The following is a 24,552-nucleotide window of genomic DNA, read 5'->3' on the forward strand; positions in this document are numbered from 1 at the left end:
CTAAAATAGTGCAGGACTTTAGAATGCAATGGAAACTATTCCTAAGTCAGGAATCTGATATTCAGTGGTATACGGATATGAGGGGGGATAGGAGGGGTCCTGATCCCGAAATCCCGGACTTAAAAAAACACGAAATCCCGAGGTCCCGAATTAAAAAAACTTGAAATCCCGTCATCCCGAAATTCGAAAAAAGGATTCCCGGATCCCGAAAGGGTCAATCCCGAAATCCCGAGTTTAAAAACACCCGATCCTGGAGTCCCGGTAAGGTCCTATCCCCCCTCGGATATTGATAGTAAACTACACATTGCTAGAAAACAAAGAAATTTTGATGTCAACGTCAAATACGTTAATAAAGTAATACAAATAGACAGGAAATATTAAAAACAATTAAAAAAAACATTGAGTAACAAAATTTTAATCTACTAACCGAGCCCTGTGATAAACATAACCAAATATTAATTAGGTAAACCATTTTACATTTTCATCATTTTCGATAATCCTTCTATCAGCCAAATTTTAAACAAATAACAAATACATTTTTACTTTATTTGTACTCGTAAAGTTTAAATAAAACACCTGTTACTCCAATTCCGTATTGAGCAAACGGCATTACGAAAATTCCCTTTTGTGTAGCTAACATTGAGAATGGAATGATGGGAAATATATCAAAGAGATAACGATATCGGTTCAACATTCAGTGGCGGATCCAGGGGGGAGGGCTTCCGGGGGGTTGAACCCCCTTTTTTTGGACGATCAATGCATTTGAATGGGGACAAGTAGTTGGAACTCTCCCCCTTATCCTGGGGTTTGACCCCCCTTTTTAGAATGACTGGATCCGCCCCTGACATTTAAAGTAAAACAATAATATCCGATAAAAAAAAAGTTAAATGTAAATGATATGAACCTTCGAAGTCTTATGTTATATATACTCAGTATATATATAGGACTCGACCGCAGAGCATACAATAGGCAAAGGCCACCAATCGTTTCATTTTGGGATCCTCTTTGCAGTCTGCGCTAAAACTGTTGGTTTCTCTAAAAAAAAATCAGAGACAACTATTTTGACTTCTTAAAGTTATGGGTGTAAGGATATAAACAATATACATGTACATTGTCGGAATCATACAATTTATTTGTACTCGTTACGACACAAGAGAAGAGGTCCATAAAGCTCGTACAAATGAATCATATATTTTCCGACAATGCACATATATATTTAAAATGATTTTTTTTTTATATTTAGTCAATACGCATTCATTGCTTTTACACTGTAAAGGTATTACTTATTTTCAAAACTCGCACATTGCCATATAGCGGATATACGTCATTTGATCTATGGTTGATCTCATAACTTGGCTCATCTCCTTATTTCTATATTTTTTCTGAGGGTCTTTTTGGGTTTACAGAATTCTGATGTACAGATTAGAGCAATCATCTAATTACAGAGAGATTTGATGTATTATCATCAATGAGAATTTTACGGAATAAGCTTTTTATAAGTATGAAGAATAATGTCTTAAAAATCTAAAGAATACCGAAAATAAGATCCCCTATACTGATCCTTTTCTTTCTTTCTATAAAAATGTATACGAGTTACAAAATGTACTTCCTTCTAGATATGTATTCGTCTGTTGCAGTAACTGTTCTTGACGCGAAAATATTTTTCTCCCGCTTTTTGAAGTCAAATTTGTAAGAAATTTGAAATAGAACAATTTAATTTAACCTTGAAACATGTCGCCACCACACATACATGATGAATGATCAGTGTCTTATGTTTTAATTCTGCACGTTCCAACAATCAATCAATGCAAACGTGCAATTAAAATTTACCTTAATTATTATAGTAACAAACTGTTGCACTTTCTTCCTAGTATTTGCCTTTAGGGATTTACATCTTTGCATTATACAATAACTGCATTAGTTACACAAAACCATATATACCTGTCAGTATACCAACATCGCGAAGCCGTAATGGCATGTTTGACTGATGTCCTGGTAATTGCTTTGGTCACTGTATGGTCAGTGTCAGGACAAACAGCACGGACATCTAGGACAATAAGGAAAGTAGCATGTATTCCTCACAAGAACAGTCGTCATTCTGTGTACAATTATGCTATGTCTGACGTTCATGGCTGCAACACTATAGATTTCTCGCGTTACCGTGGCAAGGTATGTAACAATTTATCTAGACACATGGGTCTACTTGTGACACTTATGTGTCGTAAATAAAACATACTGCTGAAAAAGATGCTGTTAGATTTTAGCGATGAGTCAACAGATAATTCTCGCTGAAAGTTTTTACCCATTTCAGGTCCCCCCCTGGATCCGCCTATGTGCCAGATCTGGTTCAGGACGTGACACCTGCTAACATCCATGTATATTTTTTCTGATGGTCTTTTGGGGTTTACAGAATTCTGATGTACACATTAGAGCAATCATCTAATTACAGAGAGATTTGATGTATTATCATCAATGAGAATTTTACGGAATAAGCATGATAAGCTTTTTATAAGTATGAAGAATAATGTTTTAAAAATCTAAAGAATACCAAAAACAAGATCCCCCATACTGATCCTTTTCTTTCTTTCTATAATAATGTATACGAGTTACAAAATGTACTTCCTTCTAGATACGTATTCGTCTGTCCTTGATTCGTTTGTCACGAAACTGAGCGAAACTGTTTGCTGGTTTTATTATGCAAGGCCGAACGAAGCAATAGCAGTGACTGTTCTTGGCGAGAACATATTTTGTCTCCCGCTTTTTGAAGTCAAATATTCCTTTAAGAAAGAAATTTGAAATAGAACAATTTAATTTAAACTTGAAACATGTCGCCACCACACACACATAATGAATGATCGGTGTCTTATGTTTCAATTCTGCACGTTCCAACAATCCATCAATGCAAAAGTGCAATTAAAATTTACCTTAATTATTATAGTAACAAACTGTTGCACTTTCTTCTTAGTATTTGCCTTTAGGGGATTTACCGCTTTGCATTACACATAAACTGCATTAGTTACACACAACCATATATACCTGTCAGTATACCAACATCGCGAAGCCGTGATGGCATGTTTGACTGATGTCCTGGTATTTGCTTTGGTCACTGTATGGTCAGTGTCAGGACAAACCGCACGGACATCTAGGACAATACGGAAAGTAGCATGTGTTCCTCACAAGAACACTCGTCATTCTGTGTACAATTATGCTATGCCTGACGTTCATGGCTGCAAAACTATAGATTTCTCGCGTTACCGTGGCAAGGTATGTAACAATTTTTCTAGACACATGGGTTCTATTTGTGACACTTATGTGTCGTAAATAAAACATACTGCTGAAAAAGATGCTGTTAGATTTTAGCGATGGTTTATATAAATAGGTAAATCTTGCTGAAAGTCTTTCCCCCATTTTATGCTGGTGTTGTTTAACCATTTCCCCCTTTAGAAAATTTGGATCATCACTTTTTTCTATCCTGAGGAAAGTTGACAATACGTATACATAAATTTAGAGCCACTTTCAACCCACGCCAATTTTTCTAATTTTCTTAACAAATGGAATTCCTGGAATGCTAAAAAACACTTTTCTCCGGCTTGAGTTGCATTGAAATAATATTGGGTACGCATTGTGTTCGTTGTGTTGACGCGTATGCAACTTCAGGGCCCGGGAGTGAGGGAAAGATACATATAGTTTTGTGTTACAGGAGTTCCGTTAGGGAAGTACATCACTAATTCATGGCCCCATTGCTTTCTTTGTTAAATTCCTCAATTTCAAGCAGACACATCACTTTCATGCTAAGTTCAAATAAAGTGACATTCATTGCATGTCAAAGCTACGCTTTATGGTGTCTTGTACTGAAAAAGTCAACACACCTTTAATGGCATACATGAAAGAACTGATTCCCGGAAGTTCGGATACACCAAAACAGGTAAATAAACTCATCAAAGATACCAGGACTAAATTTTGCAAATACGCCAGATGCGCGTTTCGTCTATACAAAAGACTCATCAGTCACGCTCGAACCAAAAAAGTTAAAAAGTCCAAATAAAGTACGAAGCTAAAGAGCATTAAGGACCAAAATTTTTTTGCCAAGTTTTGCCAAATACAGCTAAGGTAAAATGTACCCTCTTTAAAAAAATTTAATGTGTAGTTTTTTAAATATCCAAAATTATAAGTCAAAACGTGTTCTACGTGCAATGATCACCAGTCATTCAGCTTTCATTTGATATCAAAAAAATATATATAATATTCTACATATTTAGAAAGTTACACTTATGCATAGGAACTATTTAGTGTTAAATATGTACAACTTTCTTGTGCTTTCTAGCCGGGCACGAATTAGTGGTGTGACACCTTTGCATTTCCAAAAAAATATCCCTATTCGTATAAGGGTCATTATAAAAAAAAGTGCAAATTTCGACGAAGTAATATTTTGAAAAATGATGTAATTGTTTAAAACATTTAAATGTGTCCCGCTATTCTATAGTATGGTAGCAAATATATTCAGAAATAGGCAATGGGGAAAATGAAGAGTTTCTTCAATTTTAACAATTTTAGGTCATCCTTTGATAGAATCGTGTCAATGGTGTTACCAATTTAAAGCATACATTTAGGTACTAAATATTATTGCTCAACATCAAACAACTGTTCCAATTTGTTGTTTAGGTTTAAATTACGACTTATTGACATTATTCATATAGCTGTGCAATTTATTTAAACATAAATTTCAGAATACATTGTCGTAAAAAAGTCGTTGTAAATACTAAAAAATACACACAAACTGAATATATGTGAATTGTATAAGATTAAATGATAATAATATACCTAATCCTTTGTACACGACCTAAAAACACTTTCATTTATGAATAAAGATAAAAAAAAAATGTCGCATTTTTATATACATTTGTAGTAACACCACTGACCCTTCAGTAACTCCAATGACACAAAAGTATCACCATTGACATCACATTTCAAATTTTACCTTTATCAAGTACTGAAAACAAAGTCAAGATCACCGGACAAAAGAAAAAGATGAAAACATAATATAATATAACATAACATCCATTACTAAAAATGTCAATAGTGTTACTAAATAGTGTCATTGGTGTTACCAGCATACATCAGTTTGTGAAAACTGTGTATATGTAATACATCATATTGTTAAAACTTTGTTAAATAAGTATTGTTTTTCATAAATAATATGATGTTTCGCTTGTTTAACATGAAAGAAACACAAAACAATGCTGATTGTCATGATATACATTGTATTCAGTGGTGTTACTAAACTGGTCACTGGTGTTATTTTATTAAAATGGTCTCACCATTGACAGAAACACCAATGATTTAAGATGTATTTTAAGATTCAGTTACGAAATAAGTGCTCCATTCACCTATTCAGGTAACATTGCAGGGAGAAACTGTTGTAAATGCACAAATCTTGCGAAAGATAACTCTTATCCTACTAATTTGTCCTCTGGTTACACCATTGACTTAAAAAATGTTACATTTCCTTTTGGTGAATTTTTTTTATTATTAAACCAACATACACCTCCTAAATCATTAAAAAAATGTTTGTATGTATCAACATGCAATTAAAAGATATAAATCATAATAACAAATGAAATGAATAATATTCCTATTTCAAGTCTGAAAGGATTTATAGTAAAAAATAACAGTTAATTCTGGCTATCTTCAAAGTTTTAAGAAAACTTTAAGGATGTTTGTATAACATTTCATACTGTGAACTATATATTGTGTATCACAAAACATTCAAATCTAACATATGCAAGTGTTATTTTGATATATTTTCATGTCTGTGACTTAAAAAGACCCAATAACATAGTTTTGCATTTTTTTTTTATAATGACCCATATGCCCTCTGTGGTCCCTCAATTGGTTACCGTAATAAAATGTATCTGATCTTATTTTATTTTATATTGATTATGTCCAAAAATTCGATTCATTAGTACGACTTACACAACCACTGTAACTGGATGATAAAATAGTACTGTAAAAAGAGATCAACAGTAGTAATTGTATGAGCCTAGACATTAACGCCATGTTTAGACCTGCGCGCGTACGCTGACGCTATATTTGGCCATAAACGCAGACGTAATAGTTAGACTTGACATTGGGGTGCATAGGTAGCAATAAACAGTTAGGAAAAAATACTAAAATTTGCCCATATGAATTTTACCATCCCCATTTCATTGCTTTCTTGCAATATCAAGCTTACTGTTTGTGTCATATATGGGCATACGTATGTAATCAGAATCTTCCATAGATTTTATATCCAGTATATAAAATGGTAAAATATAATTTCTTTTTGGTGTATACATGGCAACAATCTGCATTTATTTGTTATAAAATATTGCAAAAAGGGGGAGAAAGATGTCACATATTTCCCCAAAATTTGGCTAAAAGTAGAATTTCAATCGCTTGAAGTAATACCTTTTCTGAAACTTTGTACATATATCATTCAGCAAATCCAATGAATATCATATGTCTTTCGTCTCATTTCTCAACAGAAAACAGCCCATAAAACATGTAAACAATAATCTTGATGCACTTATAAACCATCTTTGAAGCTAAATTAGCACTCATCTGTCTAAAAATGAATTTCATTACACAATAACTTTCCTATTTGAAAAATCCACAGGGGCCAAAATGCGAAACTAAACTCCTGTGTATTGCTACCATACCTAAGGATATGACTCGCACAAACGCCGTATTTGGGCGCGGACGCTGACGCAATATTTGGGCTTAAACCTGGACGCCATATCTTAATGTCGGACCAGGCTACCCTTCAAGGTGTACACTATTAATGACCCTAGAAAGTGGTTTTAATCTCTGTCACACTTCCAGATGCCAGATCTGGTTCAGGACATGACACCTGCTAACATCCATGTAGTCGGTTTAAGATTTGTTTTACACCCAGCCCCCCCCCCCCCCCCCCGGCCAATCCATTTCCCCCCTGATCCATTAGCCTATACTATGTCATAAAAAAGGAATAGATTATAATGCACAACAATTCAGATTCTTTTTGAAAAATTTGTTTGCCCTGAAAAGGACCGTTTTATGAAATTCCCATCTATGATGGGAACATCATGACAACTCTAACGTGGTGACCCACGACCTCCACACCACTGGTTACTTGGTTGGTGGAAACCCAGCTATCTTTCTTCAGAGTCACACCAACCAACTGCTCAAATGGATGCGGGATCCTAAGGGGAAAATCTTTTTCCTGGTGAGTATTGAATTCAACCATCTCTTCCTTTCAATAAAACTGTCCATGGTAGCTGAATTCCAAAATAGGAACTTCTCCGGAAAAATTTCCGCCCAAACTGCAACATGTCTTCTGAAAATATGAGTTTTTTTTTTTTTTTTTTTATCTTTATTCAAAAATATGAGTTCTTTCTACAAGGAGCTGCATCTTGAATATGACCATCTCTTTAGTTTCAAAACCATTTATAGTAAGAAATATAGGCGGAGTTCTATAATACCCCACCGATAACATTAATAGTAAGAAATATAGGCGGAGTTCTATAATTACCCCACTGATAACTTTCAGTAAATGACAGCCTGTCATAATTTGTCTAATCTGATTTATGTTGAAAATTGGTAAACCATGCGTTCTACCTAAAACTTATCAAATTATTGTCCATAGGGATATGTTATACGTCTAGTTTTAATTATGCTGATAAATAAACACCAGTTAATTAAATTAACAATAAGAAGATACATTAGTTAAATTTTCCTATTAGATATCGCGTGAGCCGTAGCGTAGTGGATAAATGACTACTTACTTCTGAGACTAAATCAACTAGTTCTATCCTTGTCTGTTGAGTCTCTGCTCGGCAGCAGGGATACCACTTCGCCAACTCGACACTCACTCTTTTTATTTTATTATTTCAAACGTATTTTTCTTTTAGCTGAATTTTGGGATAATTTTGGAAATTAATTCATAGTAAAAAAACATATAATTGTTTTTTCTTTCCTATCGTAATAAAGGTTGTGCGAGTTTGGTTGACAATTTTACTAAAAGTATATGGATCCTTTTGTTTGAAAAGTGAAAATATTTACACTATCTTTCTATATAGTGAAAGGGAAAAGCACGACGACAAAAAATGATAAAGTGTCCTCCGTGCAAATTTTCATCTCAGGAAGTTAATGTATAAATTAATTTTTTTTTCATATTTCCGTGAATGTTTTATGTTTTGAATTATTTTTCATCGTGATCTTTAGTCTTAGTGTTGCGTTATCTATCATCATAAACGGGATTCAGACAAAAAGACACCCCTTTTCAGTAACAGATAGAAAACTCAGGGTCAAAATTCATAGAACAGAAAAGGGGCAGTGGCAAATATTTCATGTATATTTTGAACACCGAGAGAATTACCCCGGCACCCTTTGCCAAAAAAAAAAACCCTTTCTTTTTTCTTATTTGTGCCTTCGGACTTTATGTTTTGAATTGTAGTTTCACTTTCCATATTCGGTATTTATTCAAATCTAAGCTCCACGTGGTAAAAATCACGTGATGCAGGAATATAGTATCTTGGAGTTAGGCTATTTCTTTCTTTTCGGGAAGGGACTCCAAGCAAACAACATGCATGTGTATAACGGCACTGTAGATTTTCGTACTAGATAAATAAAGTTGCCGGTCCGGTACATGAATAGATTGGTTAGAAAGCAAGGTTTTAATTTTAATTAGATTGGAAAGCTTAATTCGAGGGTTAAACATAGAGAGCACAAAAAAAGGGGGGGGGGGGTGTTCCACAGGGAATATTTTTTATCTTATGAACTGTACATTTGAAAGGTTTATTATTTTTTTTTATTTAATTAAAAAAGAGAAAAACAAATATAAGACAAATTGTGAATGGTCTTTCTTCCTTTCCTCCGTTACTGGATAGAGCTGATAATACAAAGCGTGAAAAAGAATACAAAAAACTTGCCTATTTGGCATTAATTCTTTTTGTCTGGTCGTGTATCATTGTTTTCTTTTTCTTATTAGCAAAGATCTTTCCCTGCTCTGCAGAAGAAGAAAAAAGTATACGTCATTTCTCTCATATATACTCTTCATCGTACGTGTTCTCATAAGTAAAAACAAAGTCATTGATCATAATATATAAATAGCCTCAATTTATCAGAACTGTATTTACATTTCTTAATAGACGAGCGGTTAATACATTGGACTTGCAATAAAGGGGAGATGGGATCGAATCTTATACTCCCTTGGTTCGGTTTTTATCAAGAATTTTTAACCAGATATTTACGATAGTTTCTTCACAAGTGATATTTCCCAGTTTCTTTATAGTAAATATCTTCAACTGTCATTAGGAATCTTATTGAACTGTTGATAAATTGTTTAGATTTACTTTCATTTAGACTTTGATTGTATAATCTTCAATTAAAAGAAATATTGACAAAAGTATTTAAATTTCCCACAATATATGCATGACGATATATAATTACACATGCGTATGAAAATATAGGATATTGCACCACAAAGCCAATACAGATTATATAGTTAAATTTTCCTATTAGATATCGGGTGAGCCGTAGCGTAGTGGATAAATGACTACTTACTACTGAGACTAAAGCAGCTAGTTCTATCCTTGTCTGTTGAGTCTCGGCTCGGCAGCAGGGATACCACTTCGCCAACTCGACACTCACTCTTTTTATTTTATTATTTCAAACTTATTTTTCTTTTAGCTGAATTTTGGGATAATTTTGGAAATTAATTCATAGTAAAAAACATATAATTGTTTTTTCTTTCCTATCGTAATAAAGGTTGTGCGAGTTTGGTTGACAATTTTACTAAAAGTATATGGATCCTTTTGTTTGAAAATAGAAAATATTTACACTATCTTTCTATATAGTGAAAGGGAAAAGCACGACGACAAAAAATGATAAAGTGTCCTCCGTGCAAATTTTCATCTCAGGAAGTTAATGTATAAATTAATTTTTTTTTCATATTTCCGTGAATGTTTTATGTTTTGAATTATTTTTCATCGTGATCTTTAGTCTTAGTGTTGCGTTATCTATCATCATAAACGGGATTCAGACAAAAAGACACCCCTTTTCAGTAACAGATAGAAAACTCAGGGTCAAAATTCATAGAACAGAAAAGGGGCAGTGGCAAATATTTCATGTATATTTTGAACACCGAGAGAATTACCCCGGCACCCTTTGCCAAAAAAAAAACCCTTTCTTTTTTCTTATTTGTGCCTTCGGACTTTATGTTTTGAATTGTAGTTTCACTTTCCATATTCGGTATTTATTCAAATCTAAGCTCCACGTGGTAAAAATCACGTGATGCAGGAATATAGTATCTTGGAGTTAGGCTATTTCTTTCTTTTCGGGAAGGGACTCCAAGCAAACAACATGCATGTGTATAACGGCACTGTAGATTTTCGTACTAGATAAATAAAGTTGCCGGTCCGGTACATGAATAGATTGGTTAGAAAGCAAGGTTTTAATTTTAATTAGATTGGAAAGCTTAATTCGAGGGTTAAACATAGAGAGCACAAAAAAAGGGGGGGGGTGTTCCACAGGGAATATTTTTTATCTTATGAACTGTACATTTGAAAGGTTTATTATTTTTTTTATTTAATTAAAAAAGAGAAAAACAAATATAAGACAAATTGTGAATGGTCTTTCTTCCTTTCCTCCGTTACTGGATAGAGCTGATAATACAAAGCGTGAAAAAGAATACAAAAAACTTGCCTATTTGGCATTAATTCTTTTTGTCTGGTCGTGTATCATTGTTTTCTTTTTCTTATTAGCAAAGATCTTTCCCTGCTCTGCAGAAGAAGAAAAAAGTATACGTCATTTCTCTCATATATACTCTTCATCGTACGTGTTCTCATATGTAAAAACAAAGTCATTGATCATAATATATAAATAGCCTCAATTTATCAGAACTGTATTTACATTTCTTAATAGACGAGCGGTTAATACATTGGACTTGCAATAAAGGGGAGATGGGATCGAATCTTATACTCCCTTGGTTCGGTTTTTATCAAGAATTTTTAACCAGATATTTACGATAGTTTCTTCACAAGTGATATTTCCCAGTTTCTTTATAGTAAATATCTTCAACTGTCATTAGGAATCTTATTGAACTGTTGATAAATTGTTTAGATTTACTTTCATTTAGACTTTGATTGTATAATCTTCAATTAAAAGAAATATTGACAAAAGTATTTAAATTTCCCACAATATATGCATGACGATATATAATTACACATGCGTATGAAAATATAGGATATTGCACCACAAAGCCAATACAGATTATATAGTTAAATTTTCCTATTAGATATCGGGTGAGCCGTAGCGTAGTGGATAAATGACTACTTACTACTGAGACTAAAGCAGCTAGTTCTATCCTTGTCTGTTGAGTCTCGGCTCGGCAGCAGGGATACCACTTCGCCAACTCGACACTCATTCTTTTTATTTTATTATTTCAAACTTATTTTTCTTTTAGCTGAATTTTGGGATAATTTTGGAAATTAATTCATAGTAAAAAACATATAATTGTTTTTTCTTTCCTATCGTAATAAAGGTTGTGCGAGTTTGGTTGACAATTTTACTAAAAGTATATGGATCCTTTTGTTTGAAAATAGAAAATATTTACACTATCTTTCTATATAGTGAAAGGGAAAAGCACGACGACAAAAAATGATAAAGTGTCCTCCGTGCAAATTTTCATCTCAGGAAGTTAATGTATAAATTAATTTTTTTTTCATATTTCCGTGAATGTTTTATGTTTTGAATTATTTTTCATCGTGATCTTTAGTCTTAGTGTTGCGTTATCTATCATCATAAACGGGATTCAGACAAAAAGACACCCCTTTTCAGTAACAGATAGAAAACTCAGGGTCAAAATTCATAGAACAGAAAAGGGGCAGTGGCAAATATTTCATGTATATTTTGAACACCGAGAGAATTACCCCGGCACCCTTTGCCAAAAAAAAAAACCTTTCTTTTTTCTTATTTGTGCCTTCGGACTTTATGTTTTGAATTGTAGTTTCACTTTCCATATTCGGTATTTATTCAAATCTAAGCTCCACGTGGTAAAAATCACGTGATGCAGGAATATAGTATCTTGGAGTTAGGCTATTTCTTTCTTTTCGGGAAGGGACTCCAAGCAAACAACATGCATGTGTATAACGGCACTGTAGATTTTCGTACTAGATAAATAAAGTTGCCGGTCCGGTACATGAATAGATTGGTTAGAAAGCAAGGTTTTAATTTTAATTAGATTGGAAAGCTTAATTCGAGGGTTAAACATAGAGAGCACAAAAAGGGGGGGGGGTGTTCCACAGGGAATATTTTTTATCTTATGAACTGTACATTTGAAAGGTTTATTTTTTTTATTTAATTAAAAAAGAGAAAAACAAATATAAGACAAATTGTGAATGGTCTTTCTTCCTTTCTTCCGTTACTGGATAGAGCTGATAATACAAAGCGTGAAAAAGAATACAAAAAACTTGCCTATTTGGCATTAATTCTTTTTGTCTGGTCGTGTATCATTGTTTTCTTTTTCTTATTAGCAAAGATCTTTCCCTGCTCTGCAGAAGAAGAAAAAAGTATACGTCATTTCTCTCATATATACTCTTCATCGTACGTGTTCTCATATGTAAAAACAAAGTCATTGATCATAATATATAAATAGCCTCAATTTATCAGAACTGTATTTACATTTCTTAATAGACGAGCGGTTAATACATTGGACTTGCAATAAAGGGGAGATGGGATCGAATCTTATACTCCCTTGGTTCGGTTTTTATCAAGAATTTTTAACCAGATATTTACGATAGTTTCTTCACAAGTGATATTTCCCAGTTTCTTTATAGTAAATATCTTCAACTGTCATTAGGAATCTTATTGAACTGTTGATAAATTGTTTAGATTTACTTTCATTTAGACTTTGATTCTATAATCTTCAATTAAAAGAAATATTGACAAAAGTATTTAAATTTCCCACAATATATGCATGACGATATATAATTACACATGCGTATGAAAATATAGGATATTGCACCACAAAGCCAATACAGATTATATAGTTAAATTTTCCTATTAGATATCGGGTGAGCCGTAGCGTAGTGGATAAATGACTACTTACTACTGAGACTAAAGCAGCTAGTTCTATCCTTGTCTGTTGAGTCTCGGCTCGGCAGCAGGGATACCACTTCGCCAACTCGACACTCACTCTTTTTATTTTATTATTTCAAACTTATTTTTCTTTTAGCTGAATTTTGGGATAATTTTGGAAATTAATTCATAGTAAAAAACATATAATTGTTTTTTCTTTCCTATCGTAATAAAGGTTGTGCGAGTTTGGTTGACAATTTTACTAAAAGTATATGGATCCTTTTGTTTGAAAATAGAAAATATTTACACTATCTTTCTATATAGTGAAAGGGAAAAGCACGACGACAAAAAATGATAAAGTGTCCTCCGTGCAAATTTTCATCTCAGGAAGTTAATGTATAAATTAATTTTTTTTTCATATTTCCGTGAATGTTTTATGTTTTGAATTATTTTTCATCGTGATCTTTAGTCTTAGTGTTGCGTTATCTATCATCATAAACGGGATTCAGACAAAAAGACACCCCTTTTCAGTAACAGATAGAAAACTCAGGGTCAAAATTCATAGAACAGAAAAGGGGCAGTGGCAAATATTTCATGTATATTTTGAACACCGAGAGAATTACCCCGGCACCCTTTGCCAAAAAAAAAACCCTTTCTTTTTTCTTATTTGTGCCTTCGGACTTTATGTTTTGAATTGTAGTTTCACTTTCCATATTCGGTATTTATTCAAATCTAAGCTCCACGTGGTAAAAATCACGTGATGCAGGAATATAGTATCTTGGAGTTAGGCTATTTCTTTCTTTTCGGGAAGGGACTCCAAGCAAACAACATGCATGTGTATAACGGCACTGTAGATTTTCGTACTAGATAAATAAAGTTGCCGGTCCGGTACATGAATAGATTGGTTAGAAAGCAAGGTTTTAATTTTAATTAGATTGGAAAGCTTAATTCGAGGGTTAAACATAGAGAGCACAAAAAGGGGGGGGGGGGTGTTCCACAGGGAATATTTTTTATCTTATGAACTGTACATTTGAAAGGTTTATTATTTTTTTTATTTAATTAAAAAAGAGAAAAACAAATATAAGACAAATTGTGAATGGTCTTTCTTCCTTTCCTCCGTTACTGGATAGAGCTGATAATACAAAGCGTGAAAAAGAATACAAAAAACTTGCCTATTTGGCATTAATTCTTTTTGTCTGGTCGTGTATCATTGTTTTCTTTTTCTTATTAGCAAAGATCTTTCCCTGCTCTGCAGAAGAAGAAAAAAGTATACGTCATTTCTCTCATATATACTCTTCATCGTACGTGTTCTCATATGTAAAAACAAAGTCATTGATCATAATATATAAATAGCCTCAATTTATCAGAACTGTATTTACATTTCTTAATAGACGAGCGGTTAATACATTGGACTTGCAATAAAGGGGAGATGGGATCGAATCTTATACTCCCTTGGTTCGGTTTTTATCAAGAATTTTTAACCAGATATTTACGATAGTTTCTTCACAAGTGATATTTCCCAGTTTCTTTATAGTAAATATCTTCAACTGTCATTAGGAATCTTATTGAACTGTTGATAAATTGTTTAGATTTACTTTCATTAAGACTTTGATTGTATAATCTTCAATTAAAAGAAATATTGACAAAAGTATTTAAATTTCCCACAATATATGCATGACGATATATAATTACACATGCGTATGAAAATATAGGATATTGCACCACAAAGCCAATACAGATTATATAGTTAAATTTTCCTATTAGATATCGGGTGAGCCGTAGCGTAGTGGATAAATGACTACTTACTACTGAGACTAAAGCAGCTAGTTCTATCCTTGTCTGTTGAGTCTCGGCTCGGCAGCAGGGATACCACTTCGCCAACTCGACACTCACTCTTTTTATTTTATTATTTCAAACTTATTTTTCTTTTAGCTGAATTTTGGGATAATTTTGGAAATTAATTCATAGTAAAAAACATATAATTGTTTTTTCTTTCCTATCGTAATAAAGGTTGTGCGAGTTTGGTTGACAATTTTACTAAAAGTATATGGATCCTTTTGTTTGAAAATAGAAAATATTTACACTATCTTTCTATATAGTGAAAGGGAAAAGCACGACGACAAAAAATGATAAAGTGTCCTCCGTGCAAATTTTCATCTCAGGAAGTTAATGTATAAATTAATTTTTTTTTCATATTTCCGTGAATGTTTTATGTTTTGAATTATTTTTCATCGTGATCTTTAGTCTTAGTGTTGCGTTATCTATCATCATAAACGGGATTCAGACAAAAAGACACCCCTTTTCAGTAACAGATAGAAAACTCAGGGTCAAAATTCATAGAACAGAAAAGGGGCAGTGGCAAATATTTCATGTATATTTTGAACACCGAGAGAATTACCCCGGCACCCTTTGCCAAAAAAAAAAACCCTTTCTTTTTTCTTATTTGTGCCTTCGGACTTTATGTTTTGAATTGTAGTTTCACTTTCCATATTCGGTATTTATTCAAATCTAAGCTCCACGTGGTAAAAATCACGTGATGCAGGAATATAGTATCTTGGAGTTAGGCTATTTCTTTCTTTTCGGGAAGGGACTCCAAGCAAACAACATGCATGTGTATAACGGCACTGTAGATTTTCGTACTAGATAAATAAAGTTGCCGGTCCGGTACATGAATAGATTGGTTAGAAAGCAAGGTTTTAATTTTAATTAGATTGGAAAGCTTAATTCGAGGGTTAAACATAGAGAGCACAAAAAGGGGGGGGGGGGTGTTCCACAGGGAATATTTTTTATCTTATGAACTGTACATTTGAAAGGTTTATTATTTTTTTTATTTAATTAAAAAAGAGAAAAACAAATATAAGACAAATTGTGAATGGTCTTTCTTCCTTTCTTCAGTTACTGGATAGAGCTGATAATACAAAGCGTGAAAAAGAATACAAAAAACTTGCCTATTTGGCATTAATTCTTTTTGTCTGGTCGTGTATCATTGTTTTCTTTTTCTTATTAGCAAAGATCTTTCCCTGCTCTGCAGAAGAAGAAAAAAGTATACGTCATTTCTCTCATATATACTCTTCATCGTACGTGTTCTCATATGTAAAAACAAAGTCATTGATCATAATATATAAATAGCCTCAATTTATCAGAACTGTATTTACATTTCTTAATAGACGAGCGGTTAATACATTGGACTTGCAATAAAGGGGAGATGGGATCGAATCTTATACTCCCTTGGTTCGGTTTTTATCAAGAATTTTTAACCAGATATTTACGATAGTTTCTTCACAAGTGATATTTCCCAGTTTCTTTATAGTAAATATCTTCAACTGTCATTAGGAATCTTATTGAACTGTTGATAAATTGTTTAGATTTACTTTCATTTAGACTTTGATTGTATAATCTTCAATTAAAAGAAATATTGACAAAAGTATTTAAATTTCCCACAATATATGCATGACGATATATAATTACACATGCGTATGAAAATATAGGATATTGCACCACAAAGCCAATACAGATTATATAGTTAAATTTTCCTATTAGATATCGGGTGAGCCGTAGCGTAGTGGATAAATGACTACTTACTACTGAGACTAAAGCAGCTAGTTCTATCCTTGTCTGTTGAGTCTCGGCTCGGCAGCAGGGATACCACTTCGCCAACTCGACACTCACTCTTTTTATTTTATTATTTCAAACTTATTTTTCTTTTAGCTGAATTTTGGGATAATTTTGGAAATTAATTCATAGTAAAAAACATATAATTGTTTTTTCTTTCCTATCGTAATAAAGGTTGTGCGAGTTTGGTTGACAATTTTACTAAAAGTATATGGATCCTTTTGTTTGAAAATAGAAAATATTTACACTATCTTTCTATATAGTGAAAGGGAAAAGCACGACGACAAAAAATGATAAAGTGTCCTCCGTGCAAATTTTCATCTCAGGAAGTTAATGTATAAATTAATTTTTTTTTCATATTTCCGTGAATGTTTTATGTTTTGAATTATTTTTCATCGTGATCTTTAGTCTTAGTGTTGCGTTATCTATCATCATAAACGGGATTCAGACAAAAAGACACCCCTTTTCAGTAACAGATAGAAAACTCAGGGTCAAAATTCATAGAACAGAAAAGGGGCAGTGGCAAATATTTCATGTATATTTTGAACACCGAGAGAATTACCCCGGCACCCTTTGCCAAAAAAAAACCCCTTTCTTTTTTCTTATTTGTGCCTTCGGACTTTATGTTTTGAATTGTAGTTTCACTTTCCATATTCGGTATTTATTCAAATCTAAGCTCCACGTGGTAAAAATCACGTGATGCAGGAATATAGTATCTTGGAGTTAGGCTATTTCTTTCTTTTCGGGAAGGGACTCCAAGCAAACAACATGCATGTGTATAACGGCACTGTAGATTTTCGTACTAGATAAATAAAGTTGCCGGTCCGGTACATGAATAGATTGGTTAGAAAGCAAGGTTTTAATTTTAATTAGATTGGTAAGCTTAATTCGAGGGTTAAACATAGAGAGCACAAAAAAAGGGGGGGGGGGGTGTTCCACAGGGAATATTTTTTATCTTATGAACTGTACATTTGAAAGGTTTATTATTTTTTTTATTTAATTAAAAAAGAGAAAAACAAATATAAGACAAATTGTGAATGGTCTTTCTTCCTTTCCTCCGTTACTGGATAGAGCTGATAATACAAAGCGTGAAAAAGAATACAAAAAACTTGCCTATTTGGCATTAATTCTTTTTGTCTGGTCGTGTATCATTGTTTTCTTTTTCTTATTAGCAAAGATCTTTCCCTGCTCTGCAGAAGAAGAAAAAAGTATACGTCATTTCTCTCATATATACTCTTCATCGTACGTGTTCTCATATGTAAAAACAAAGTCACTGATCATAATATATAAATAGCCTCAATTTATCAGAACTGTATTTACATTTCTTAATAGACGAGCGGTTAATACATTGGACTTGCAATAAAGGGGAGATGGGATCGAATCTTATACTCCCTTGGTTCGGTTTTTATCAAGAATTTTTAACCAGATATTTACGATAGTTTCTTCACAAGTGATATTTCCCAGTTTCTTTATAGTAAATATCTTCAACTGTCATTAGGAATCTTATTGAACTGTTGATAAATTGTTTAGATTTACTTTCATTTAGACTTTGATTGTATAATCTTCAATTAAAAGAAATATTGACAAAAGTATTTAAATTTCCCACAATATATGCATGACGATATATAATTACACATGCGTATGAAAATATAGGATATTGCACCACAAAGCCAATACAGATTATATAGTTAAATTTTCCTATTAGATATCGGGTGAGCCGTAGCGTAGTGGATAAATGACTACTTACTACTGAGACTAAAGCAGCTAGTTCTATCCTTGTCTGTTGAGTCTCGGCTCGGCAGCAGGGATACCACTTCGCCAACTCGACACTCACTCTTTTTATTTTATTATTTCAAACTTATTTTTCTTTTAGCTGAATTTTGGGATAATTTTGGAAATTAATTCATAGTAAAAAACATATAATTGTTTTTTCTTTCCTATCGTAATAAAGGTTGTGCGAGTTTGGTTGACAATTTTACTAAAAGTATATGGATCCTTTTGTTTGAAAATAGAAAATATTTACACTATCTTTCTATATAGTGAAAGGGAAAAGCACGACGACAAAAAATGATAAAGTGTCCTCCGTGCAAATTTTCATCTCAGGAAGTTAATGTATAAATTAATTTTTTTTTCATATTTCCGTGAATGTTTTATGTTTTGAATTATTTTTCATCGTGATCTTTAGTCTTAGTGTTGCGTTATCTATCATCATAAACGGGATTCAGACAAAAAGACACCCCTTTTCAGTAACAGATAGAAAACTCAGGGTCAAAATTCATAGAACAGAAAAGGGGCAGTGGCAAATATTTCATGTATATTTTGAACACCGAGAGAATTACCCCGGCACCCTTTGCCAAAAAAAAAAACCCTTTCTTTTTTCTTATTTGTGCCTTCGGACTTTATGTTTTGAATTGTAGTTTCACTTTCCATATTCGGTATTTATTCAAATCTAAGCTCCACGTGGTAAAAATCACGTGATGCAGGAATATAGTATCTTGGAGTTAGGCTATTTCTTTCTTTTCGGGAAGGGACTCCAAGCAAACAACATGCATGTGTATAACGGCACTGTAGATTTTCGTACTAGATAAATAAAGTTGCCGGTCCGGTACATGAATAGATTGGTTAGAAAGCAAGGTTTTAATTTTAATTAGATTGGAAAGCTTAATTCGAGGGTTAAACATAGAGAGCACAAAAAAAGGGGGGGGGGGTGTTCCACAGGGAATATTTTTTATCTTATGAACTGTACATTTGAAAGGTTTATTATTTTTTTTATTTAATTAAAAAAGAGAAAAACAAATATAAGACAAATTGTGAATGGTCTTTCTTCCTTTCCTCCGTTACTGGATAGAGCTGATAATACAAAGCGTGAAAAAGAATACAAAAAACTTGCCTATTTGGCATTAATTCTTTTTGTCTGGTCGTGTATCATTGTTTTCTTTTTCTTATTAGCAAAGATCTTTCCCTGCTCTGCAGAAGAAGAAAAAAGTATACGTCATTTCTCTCATATATACTCTTCATCGTACGTGTTCTCATATGTAAAAACAAAGTCATTGATCATAATATATAAATAGCCTCAATTTATCAGAACTGTATTTACATTTCTTAATAGACGAGCGGTTAATACATTGGACTTGCAATAAAGGGGAGATGGGATCGAATCTTATACTCCCTTGGTTCGGTTTTTATCAAGAATTTTTAACCAGATATTTACGATAGTTTCTTCACAAGTGATATTTCCCAGTTTCTTTATAGTAAATATCTTCAACTGTCATTAGGAATCTTATTGAACTGTTGATAAATTGTTTAGATTTACTTTCATTTAGACTTTGATTGTATAATCTTCAATTAAAAGAAATATTGACAAAAGTATTTAAATTTCCCACAATATATGCATGACGATATATAATTACACATGCGTATGAAAATATAGGATATTGCACCACAAAGCCAATACAGATTATATAGTTAAATTTTCCTATTAGATATCGGGTGAGCCGTAGCGTAGTGGATAAATGACTACTTACTACTGAGACTAAAGCAGCTAGTTCTATCCTTGTCTGTTGAGTCTCGGCTTGGCAGCAGGGATACCACTTCGCCAACTCGACACTCATTCTTTTTATTTTATTATTTCAAACTTATTTTTCTTTTAGCTGAATTTTGGGATAATTTTGGAAATTAATTCATAGTAAAAAACATATAATTGTTTTTTCTTTCCTATCGTAATAAAGGTTGTGCGAGTTTGGTTGACAATTTTACTAAAAGTATATGGATCCTTTTGTTTGAAAATAGAAAATATTTACACTATCTTTCTATATAGTGAAAGGGAAAAGCACGACGACAAAAAATGATAAAGTGTCCTCCGTGCAAATTTTCATCTCAGGAAGTTAATGTATAAATTAATTTTTTTTTCATATTTCCGTGAATGTTTTATGTTTTGAATTATTTTTCATCGTGGTCTTTAGTCTTAGTGTTGCGTTATCTATCATCATAAACGGGATTCAGACAAAAAGACACCCCTTTTCAGTAACAGATAGAAAACTCAGGGTCAAAATTCATAGAACAGAAAAGGGGCAGTGGCAAATATTTCATGTATATTTTGAACACCGAGAGAATTACCCCGGCACCCTTTGCCAAAAAAAAAACCCTTTCTTTTTTCTTATTTGTGCCTTCGGACTTTATGTTTTGAATTGTAGTTTCACTTTCCATATTCGGTATTTATTCAAATCTAAGCTCCACGTGGTAAAAATCACGTGATGCAGGAATATAGTATCTTGGAGTTAGGCTATTTCTTTCTTTTCGGGAAGGGACTCCAAGCAAACAACATGCATGTGTATAACGGCACTGTAGATTTTCGTACTAGATAAATAAAGTTGCCGGTCCGGTACATGAATAGATTGGTTAGAAAGCAAGGTTTTAATTTTAATTAGATTGGAAAGCTTAATTCGAGGGTTAAACATAGAGAGCACAAAAAGGGGGGGGGGGGTGTTCCACAGGGAATATTTTTTATCTTATGAACTGTACATTTGAAAGGTTTATTATTTTTTTTATTTAATTAAAAAAGAGAAAAACAAATATAAGACAAATTGTGAATGGTCTTTCTTCCTTTCTTCCGTTACTGGATAGAGCTGATAATACAAAGCGTGAAAAAGAATACAAAAAACTTGCCTATTTGGCATTAATTCTTTTTGTCTGGTCGTGTATCATTGTTTTCTTTTTCTTATTAGCAAAGATCTTTCCCTGCTCTGCAGAAGAAGAAAAAAGTATACGTCATTTCTCTCATATATACTCTTCATCGTACGTGTTCTCATATGTAAAAACAAAGTCATTGATCATAATATATAAATAGCCTCAATTTATCAGAACTGTATTTACATTTCTTAATAGACGAGCGGTTAATACATTGGACTTGCAATAAAGGGGAGATGGGATCGAATCTTATACTCCCTTGGTTCGGTTTTTATCAAGAATTTTTAACCAGATATTTACGATAGTTTCTTCACAAGTGATATTTCCCAGTTTCTTTATAGTAAATATCTTCAACTGTCATTAGGAATCTTATTGAACTGTTGATAAATTGTTTAGATTTACTTTCATTTAGACTTTGATTGTATAATCTTCAATTAAAAGAAATATTGACAAAAGTATTTAAATTTCCCACAATATATGCATGACGATATATAATTACACATGCGTATGAAAATATAGGATATTGCACCACAAAGCCAATACAGATTATATAGTTAAATTTTCCTATTAGATATCGGGTGAGCCGTAGCGTAGTGGATAAATGACTACTTACTACTGAGACTAAAGCAGCTAGTTCTATCCTTGTCTGTTGAGTCTCGGCTCGGCAGCAGGGATACCACTTCGCCAACTCGACACTCACTCTTTTTATTTTATTATTTCAAACTTATTTTTCTTTTAGCTGAATTTTGGGATAATTTTGGAAATTAATTCATAGTAAAAAACATATAATTGTTTTTTCTTTCCTATCGTAATAAAGGTTGTGCGAGTTTGGTTGACAATTTTACTAAAAGTATATGGATCCTTTTGTTTGAAAATAGAAAATATTTACACTATCTTTCTATATAGTGAAAGGGAAAAGCACGACGACAAAAAATGATAAAGTGTCCTCCGTGCAAATTTTCATCTCAGGAAGTTAATGTATAAATTAATTTTTTTTTCATATTTCCGTGAATGTTTTATGTTTTGAATTATTTTTCATCGTGATCTTTAGTCTTAGTGTTGCGTTATCTATCATCATAAACGGGATTCAGACAAAAAGACACCCCTTTTCAGTAACAGATAGAAAACTCAGGGTCAAAATTCATAGAACAGAAAAGGGGCAGTGGCAAATATTTCATGTATATTTTGAACACCGAGAGAATTACCCCGGCACCCTTTGCCAAAAAAAAAAAACCCTTTCTTTTTTCTTATTTGTGCCTTCGGACTTTATGTTTTGAATTGTAGTTTCACTTTCCATATTCGGTATTTATTCAAATCTAAGCTCCACGTGGTAAAAATCACGTGATGCAGGAATATAGTATCTTGGAGTTAGGCTATTTCTTTCTTTTCGGGAAGGGACTCCAAGCAAACAACATGCATGTGTATAACGGCACTGTAGATTTTCGTACTAGATAAATAAAGTTGCCGGTCCGGTACATGAATAGATTGGTTAGAAAGCAAGGTTTTAATTTTAATTAGATTGGAAAGCTTAATTCGAGGGTTAAACATAGAGAGCACAAAAAAAGGGGGGAGGGGGTGTTCCACAGGGAATATTTTTTATCTTATGAACTGTACATTTGAAAGGTTTATTATTTTTTTTATTTAATTAAAAAAGAGAAAAACAAATATAAGACAAATTGTGAATGGTCTTTCTTCCTTTCCTCCGTTACTGGATAGAGCTGATAATACAAAGCGTGAAAAAGAATACAAAAAACTTGCCTATTTGGCATTAATTCTTTTTGTCTGGTCGTGTATCATTGTTTTCTTTTTCTTATTAGCAAAGATCTTTCCCTGCTCTGCAGAAGAAGAAAAAAGTATACGTCATTTCTCTCATATATACTCTTCATCGTACGTGTTCTCATATGTAAAAACAAAGTCATTGATCATAATATATAAATAGCCTCAATTTATCAGAACTGTATTTACATTTCTTAATAGACGAGCGGTTAATACATTGGACTTGCAATAAAGGGGAGATGGGATCGAATCTTATACTCCCTTGGTTCGGTTTTTATCAAGAATTTTTAACCAGATATTTACGATAGTTTCTTCACAAGTGATATTTCCCAGTTTCTTTATAGTAAATATCTTCAACTGTCATTAGGAATCTTATTGAACTGTTGATAAATTGTTTAGATTTACTTTCATTTAGACTTTGATTGTATAATCTTCAATTAAAAGAAATATTGACAAAAGTATTTAAATTTCCCACAATATATGCATGACGATATATAATTACACATGCGTATGAAAATATAGGATATTGCACCACAAAGCCAATACAGATTATATAGTTAAATTTTCCTATTAGATATCGGGTGAGCCGTAGCGTAGTGGATAAATGACTACTTACTACTGAGACTAAAGCAGCTAGTTCTATCCTTGTCTGTTGAGTCTCGGCTCGGCAGCAGGGATACCACTTCGCCAACTCGACACTCACTCTTTTTATTTTATTATTTCAAACTTATTTTTCTTTTAGCTGAATTTTGGGATAATTTTGGAAATTAATTCATAGTAAAAAACATATAATTGTTTTTTCTTTCCTATCGTAATAAAGGTTGTGCGAGTTTGGTTGACAATTTTACTAAAAGTATATGGATCCTTTTGTTTGAAAATAGAAAATATTTACACTATCTTTCTATATAGTGAAAGGGAAAAGCACGACGACAAAAAATGATAAAGTGTCCTCCGTGCAAATTTTCATCTCAGGAAGTTAATGTATAAATTAATTTTTTTTTCATATTTCCGTGAATGTTTTATGTTTTGAATTATTTTTCATCGTGATCTTTAGTCTTAGTGTTGCGTTATCTATCATCATAAACGGGATTCAGACAAAAAGACACCCCTTTTCAGTAACAGATAGAAAACTCAGGGTCAAAATTCATAGAACAGAAAAGGGGCAGTGGCAAATATTTCATGTATATTTTGAACACCGAGAGAATTACCCCGGCACCCTTTGCCAAAAAAAAAACCCCTTTCTTTTTTCTTATTTGTGCCTTCGGACTTTATGTTTTGAATTGTAGTTTCACTTTCCATATTCGGTATTTATTCAAATCTAAGCTCCACGTGGTAAAAATCACGTGATGCAGGAATATAGTATCTTGGAGTTAGGCTATTTCT

The 24,552-nt window shown here is 32.8% G+C and overlaps 1 pseudogene; it reads left to right on the top strand.

Annotated features, from left to right (window-relative positions):
* The first annotated feature begins 1,937 nt into the window (after positions 1-1,937).
* LOC139497902 (glutathione peroxidase-like) overlaps positions 1,938-24,552 on the top strand; it is a 106,043-nt pseudogene continuing 83,428 nt past the window's right edge.

Source organism: Mytilus edulis, chromosome 12, assembly GCF_963676685.1.
Source record: "Mytilus edulis chromosome 12, xbMytEdul2.2, whole genome shotgun sequence".
Classification (NCBI taxonomy): domain Eukaryota; kingdom Metazoa; phylum Mollusca; class Bivalvia; order Mytilida; family Mytilidae; genus Mytilus; species Mytilus edulis.